Consider the following 6,412-nt stretch of genomic DNA (forward strand, 5'->3'; position numbering starts at 1 on the left):
GTTACACCTAAGAAGGAAGAACAACAGAAAAAACATAGTAAATTATGAACATAAATTACCTATTAAGTTATGTATAACCTTTTAAACTGTGAACTGAAACTTGCTATGTCTTTAAGGACATAATTATATAAGAGGGTGTTCTAGACTTCCAAAAAATATGTTCTGGTCAAACTCAACTTTATTAATGATGACTTGATTATTTACACAACAGAAGGAAAATGAACATGATGCAATCTAACGAGATGAAAATAAAGAGCTGCTTGTACCCATAGATATTTTTTAACTATACTTTTAGAATTTTATAATTATCTAGTTCTAATGGATCGTATGGAGTGTCTAAAGGGACAAAACTTTTCCATTCCTACGAGAAAATGTGCAAACACGCAGCCATTGATGCAAACAATATGATATGGTAGGGAAAAAAATTATTTCAGTGCTTTTGTGTTTGCTTGTAACTTTGCATTTACTGATTAAATCTCTGCTCACTTCTCAAATGTTTGGCTCTCTCTCAAAAATTTGCAAGCGAATATAAGGTGAGATGGAAGGAAGAGCTATATTTCAATGCTTTTTTGTGTGAGCGCATGTTTCTTGCATTAATTCAGAACTTTTATGGGAAAATGCTAAAGCTTTACAAGTGAATGGATAGAAAATAAAAAAAAATTGTTAAAAGTTAAAATATATATCAAATAAAACAAAATCTATACATTTTAATTACAGAAATTAAAAATATGGAGAATATGCTAAAATCACCTGTAATATAAAGTTTTTTTCACGTTAGACATTAGTGCAGCACACAGGGACATGGCAAAAAAGACATTTGATTAAACTTAATTGTTGTATTGTAATAATATAAAAATAACTACATTTACATTAGTCATTTATCAGACGCTGGTTTCCATATTACAAAATTGTGGGTTGAATATTTTATCTTATCTACTAAGACATAAAACAGGGTCATGAAAGTGTAGAATGAGGAATAGATGATCTGTCAGTCAGTGCCAGTATGACTCATTTAAGGAATGTAAGTTACAGATGCATCTGCTGCCTGCACGTAACCCATGTGTTCTCTGCGCCCAACCCTCTCGCTCAGCATTTTGATGTTTTATGATACTGGACAGTCAGTTAATCTATAATCCCATGATGAAAAGGCTTCTGGCGAATGTGAGGTCAACAGTAACACCAAATAAGGGCATCATCATTAGTCTATATTTGTCTTATAAGTTGTGAAGGTTTTATTTTTCGCTTTGTGTTTTCTCCAATGTTGCAGTAAGACGTTCAGACAAGCTTTATTTACACAACAGAAGGAAAATGAACATGATGCAATCTAACGAGATGAAAATAAAGAGCTGCTTGTACCCATAGATATTTTTTAACTATACTTTTAGAATTTTATAATTATCTAGTTCTAATTTTAATATTCATTATATGTTGAACAGGATAAAGTGCAATTATGTTATACAACTGTATATCCAAAGCAACAGATGTTGAGCAGCTTTTTATGTTTTGTATGCATACATATGCTTGAAACATGCTGTCTGAATGTTTATCTTGTACTGATACTAGAAAATTCAGAGCATTTTCTTGTAAAATAATGTACTTAAAGTGTGAGTTGAATTTAATGTTTTCGGACACTGCTATTTGCAATGCATGAAAATGTATTATAGTTTAAATACATATTAAATGCAGTTACGTAAACTTCAGAGTGCTTTTGATCCATGTAAACATAAGAAACATATAAAAATACATTTTTATATGTAATTTCATAATTACGTCTATTGTCATTCAAAAACTGTTTGGTTGTACTGAGGACTGACAAGCATTTACATTAAACTAAAATATACTTTATTTCTATTGAAAATTGTATGTCATGTATTTACATATATTTGCACATTTGTAATGATGAAGTTGCGATTTGGTACATTTAAAATCTATTGATTTTAATGTAATATTGCTTAATACTACAGTTCAAATGATAATCAAGTACTCGGCACATCAAAATAAGTGAAACAATGGTTTAAATTGTACTTAGAAATGTAGAACTTTTAATTTGATATTATAAAAAAAAATGCTTAAGTGCATTAAAAAAATAGTTAATCCAAGATGTAGGTGACTTTGTTTCTTCAGTAGAACCAAACCGTTGCAGTCTGTCAGTCTTATAATGGAAGTGAATGGGAATCACGGCTTAAAAAAACACACAAACAAAAACCATCACCTATCTCTCCAATGTACCATTGACACTCCTAATTGAGATTGTAGATAGAGTGTCAATGGTAAAAAATGATATAAATACTGTTCAGTTTCTTGCACAGACTGATCATTTTGTGTTTTTACACATCAGTGTATCATCACGAGCCGCATTGTTTGTGTATGTTTTTAATTAAGTGTGCTTCTTAATTAAAAGGGTTTATCTGAAATCATCTCCTGACATGCAAGCAGAAGCTAGGTTTGACAAAGTTTATTGTCTGTGAACAAGCAAAAATAGATGGGGAAGGGCCCTCATTACACCATTCCCATGTTCCTACAAATACACAACATCTGTAAATCCTTAAATGATCCACCAACCCAAAGAGATACATACATTCTCTTTTATGTGGCCCAACCCTGGAAAAGGGATTGTTCATGAAAGTCCCTCTGGTTCCTTTGAGAAACAGGGAAAGAAGATTTCCTTACAAGCTTCAATCTCTTTTTTCAAGAAGGTTGCTTTCTTACCTGCCTGTAAAGTTTAGGTCCAAAATGATTCTTCTGCTTTTACTCAGTCTTTCAAGCTCAAGTTTCGAAAGTCTGTTTGTTGAAGGTTTGACCATCTTTGGAGTTTCCTAGGGAACTTGCAGCTTTGTGGTTTGTTTAGAGTCATGTGGCAAAGGTGAATGAGCAAGACCTATTATGTAGTCAATGGATACAACAACAAAACCTCGTATGAGCTCCATGTAATTATGTGTTTCAGTGTTAAACCAGGGCACCGGTTCCAATAAGACTGCTCAGCGTTTCCATGATTTCTTTTCTGATTTCATACTTGACAAATGTGTTGACATGTTTAGCGTGATTGATCTATCTACATTCTGTGCATTTTGTCATTGGAAAGCTAGCGAACTACAAAAACACCAAAGATTGTGAAATACATCGCAGATGTATTAACATCCCGTTCCCCTCCCCAGCCTCCCACCCATTGTTAAACTGTCAGGGCATGATGATGGCTGCTAGCTAAAGAAAAGCATGTTTTAGATTTACAAGCATGTGCATTCATTCCAACAGCATGAACCTTTGTTTCCAATAAAAATAATGATTTGTCCGTCTATTACAATTACGAATAAGTGGCCTGATAGTCAGAATTTTGTTATCATTCAAGTCTTTTGTCTCCTTCTTGAGTTTCGAATTTTGAGTCCCCTTTACTCGCCAGATATGCCCTGTCTTTCTGTCAGCACACTGGCCAATGCAAGCGCCATGATCCTTTCGTGTCGCTGACTTATGTCAGTTCTACAAACATACATTACCTTGCAGTACAGGTGATGTAATGTCCACTGAGAGAACGCTTGTGAGAATAGTTGAACTGGAATACGATTTTAAATTTTGGCATTTCAACTAGAAAGCATAATAAAATAGCTCTGTCTGATGGGTTTTACAATGAGGGAAATGTGTTTAAATAACTTTAAGTTCTTTGGAAATAGCTGGTTTTGTTCTCTCAAAACCCCAGAATAAATATAAGATAACCCTCAGAGACTGCAGTACTTTACAAATACAAGATTTTCTGAAGATTAAATTGCATCTGTAACAGTTCACTGGCATATTACAAGTGATATTGTCAATATATAATGAAATATTTTTGAGTTACAAGATTTTTTAATAATACTGCTATGTCATAATTATTCAACATTGCTGTTTTTAAATCACTTATTTGCATGGTGGGGAATTAAACAGTCTCAAAACACAATTAAGCCTTTAGAAACTCTATTAAAAACAGAATTAGCTTGAGCTGTTACACATACATACAGTTAGGCCATGCATGTGTTAAAGTTGAGTAGCAAAAATATCAACAGAGATCTCACGAAAGCTAAAGAGAAGAAATATTTTATTACTTTAGAAAGGCTAAGGCTATACGTATGAAAATTTCTAAGACATTAAAAGTTCCTAGAGACACAGCTCTCAGCCTTATTCTTAAGCTTAAAGTGTGTTGTACCAGAAAACCTTTGAGGGTGTTGAAGAAAAAGCACAATATCATAAAATGTTTAATCAGAGCAACTGAAAAAAAATTGTAATGTTAAGCCAAAGACTTGCAAGATGACTCGATGAAAGGAGGAAAACCATTTCAATGCAGTGTGTAAGAAGAACACTAGACTAATATGGCCTTCATGTTGAGACATCTTGATGAATACCACTCATAATCAAGAAGAACAAAAGGCAGACATGAACGTGATAAAATTCATTTGTGTAGACCTGTGGAGCTCTGGAGGAATGTTTTATGGGGTGATGTGACCGAACTGGAACTTTTTGGATCCATGGATCAGCGGTATGGGGTTTCTTAACTGTAGCAGGAAGTAGAAATCATGACTGTATGAAGGACATCATGGATTCTTTGAAGTATCAGGCCATTTTGACAAGAATTGTGATGCCTTTGGTGCAAAGACTGAAGCTGATGATCAATGGACTTTCCTGCAGGACAGTCATCCCAAAATACACATCCAAATCTACTTCTGCTTGATTCAAGGATTAGTTATAGAATGTTCTTGAGTGGCCTTTTCAGTCTCCAGAATTTAATTCTCATTGAAAATATCTGGTTTAATTTTAAAAAAGCAGTGGTCAATGTGAAAACCAAAGATTATCAGTGATCTGGAAGCTTTTTCAGGCGATGAATGAGCCAAGACTGTAGTAGAGAGGTGACAGAAGCTTCTAAGCACTTACAGACAGCGTTTCTTAGTGATTTGAAAGAATAAAAGATTCTGCACAAATTTGAGTTTTGGTTGGTTGAATAATTTTGAACATAAATGTTTAGAGCCAATTTGAATTTCATCATGATTCATCAGTGTTACATTCTCATAATCACTCAAAAGTGTATTAACAAACTTTCTCTAATACTTTACTGATGCCTTGTTAAATTGTTTTCATAAATTGACCTTGCAGGTCAAAGGGGTTGAATAATTTTGATTGCAACTGTGTGTATATATATATATATATATATATATATATATGTTACTTCAGACTTATGTGCCCTCTAGAAGCTTGCGTTCTGCAAGTGAACGTCGCTTGATTGTGCCATCCCAAAGAAGCACAAAGTCACTTTTACTATTCTAATTCTATTCTTAAAAAAAATCTAACTACCTTTCTAATCTTTTTGTATTCTATTTTCTTCTCATTTATTATGCAATTGTATGTGTTTGTGTGTGTGTGTGTGTGTGTATGTGTAAAGATCTCTAACACTAGCTTGCTCTATTCTTTTTTTTATTCTATCCATTTTCTTTTTATTTATTATATTATTTAAAATCCCATGCTAGGTGTACTGTGTTAACCTAACTGAGACTTGTTATAGCACTTATATATCATTGCTCTTTTTGTTGTTTTTGATTTCTTCCACTGTCCTCATCTGTAAGTCGCTTTGGATAAAAGCGTCTGCTAAATGAATAAATGTAAATGTAAATATATATATATGTCTCGATCGTTTCTGTATAATGACAGCATTCCCAATAGCCAACTATATAGCATTATAAAGAGAATGTCTCAGCATAATATGGATTGACACTTTATCCGGTGACAGGCAGGGGTCCAGTTTTTGCTTTACACCCCAGACATCTTTCTTTTCTCCATTCTTCTGTTGATTTTCACATATGGAGCCAAGCTTGCTGCTATATAAACATCCTATCATGTGTATTAGCAGAACCACATTGCATTAAAATTGCCTACTAGCAGTGAAAACAGATACTAACCGCTCCAAGCTCTTCAGTGATCTTCCTTATTATTTTAGCACTAAAGCATGATAACACACATTCTCTTGTAATGCCATTTGCTTGGTGCTGTGGTGCTGTGCTTGTGTTGGCTAAAAGACAGTTGGTGATGGATTCACAGAGGGAAGTCTCAGGGTAAGGAATGTAACGGACACTCACTTTATCGACTTCAGTATCATCCCAAACAAACACTTTTGTGCTGTAGAAATTAAAGCAACACTTATTACAGCCTGTGAGGTAAGGTATAGATCGCTTACAAATGTCCATTTCATTTTTCAACACTCAGGTCTAAAACACATAAGGCTCCCTCGATTGACCTCTTTGTATAAATTCAGCATCTAATTTGTTCAGGCTTAGAATGGAGCTCATACGCCATATAACAGTGTTTCCTATTCCAATTTTCCGAGTGCATATTCCTTGTGTTACTGGGCACGATTCATCAGTAGACAAACAAGATGTCATCACTTCATCTTCTGAGA

The sequence above is a fragment of the Carassius carassius genome, chromosome 34, assembly GCF_963082965.1.
Source record: "Carassius carassius chromosome 34, fCarCar2.1, whole genome shotgun sequence".
Classification (NCBI taxonomy): Eukaryota; Metazoa; Chordata; class Actinopteri; order Cypriniformes; family Cyprinidae; genus Carassius; species Carassius carassius.